This window comes from Dipodomys merriami, unplaced genomic scaffold (genome assembly GCF_024711535.1).
Source record: "Dipodomys merriami isolate MVZ:Mamm:240054 unplaced genomic scaffold, mDipMer1.0.p SCAF_22, whole genome shotgun sequence".
In the NCBI taxonomy this organism is placed as follows: Eukaryota; Metazoa; Chordata; class Mammalia; order Rodentia; family Heteromyidae; genus Dipodomys; species Dipodomys merriami.
In genome coordinates, this window is record NW_027203604.1 from 735,147 (window position 1) to 736,169 (window position 1,023).

The 1,023-nt window shown below is 38.8% G+C and overlaps 1 non-coding gene across 1 annotated transcript; it reads left to right on the top strand.

Moving 5' to 3' along the window:
* The first annotated feature begins 310 nt into the window (after positions 1-310).
* Trnaa-ugc (transfer RNA alanine (anticodon UGC)) lies at positions 311-374 on the top strand. The gene has a single exon. It is a non-coding gene; the product is annotated as a tRNA-Ala (tRNA).
* Positions 375-1,023: the final 649 nt, after the last annotated feature.

A 1,023-nucleotide genomic window follows, 5' to 3' on the forward strand; every position in this document is an offset into this window, starting at 1 on the left:
CCAGATCTTTGGAACCACACTGTATGAATCTCTATTTTGCCAGCTTTGTGGCATTCCGCTTCAGTAATACCTTGAATTTAAGAAGTGCCTGTTATACTGAACATGTCAAAAGGAAAATGGCTTTGGGAAGCCACTCTAGGCTAAGAATGACCTTCCCTCATGGCAGCAATTAAAAGAGCTTTTAATGGATCTATAATGCTGGAAGAAACTAGGTAGGTAATGTTTATGTCTCTGACTTCGAGGAGGATAAGGAGTCAAATCTGACAACCCAATGAACACTCGAGAAATTACACACACATGAGGCTGGGAAGGTGGCTCAGTGGTAGAGCACTTGCCTTGCATGCACGAGGCCCTGGGTTCAATTCCCAGCACCACATAAGCAAAAGGAAAAAAAGCAGGAAGTGGCACTGTGGCTCAAGTGATAGAGAGCTAGCCTTGAGCTGAAGAGCTGAGGGACAGTGCCCAGGCCCAGAGTTCAGGCCCCACAACCGGACCCCCCCCAAAAAAAAGAAAGAAAGAAATTACACACACACAGACATACACACACTCACACACACAGAGGCCTATATACATGTGCTGATGTGACGTTATTAATATTGGAAAAATAGCTTTCACATAAAAAAATAATTCTTAGATCTGAAGGTATGTATCATTTATAAAAATCAGAAACTTAAAAAAAAAGAATCTCAGTTTCCTAATAGGAACTTTAAGAATATCAAAGCAAATAAAATAATGCTATTTTTTATTTCAATATAAACTCTTTACATGAAGGAAGACATTTGTGGTGTTATTCTCATTGGTTTTGGATTTTGCTTGATTTAAACATGGAAAAAAATCCACTTGCCCAATGAGTGGAAAATTAGAAAATATAAATTACACTCCAACATCTTACCAGAAACTCTTAAAAGACAAACCAGAAATTCCCAAAGACATTCTCTCCTGTATCATCCAAACCCTAAACCATTTTTGAAAAAAGGTAGAAGCAGTGTATCATCCAGATATGCCCAGGGATGGTGCCTTTAA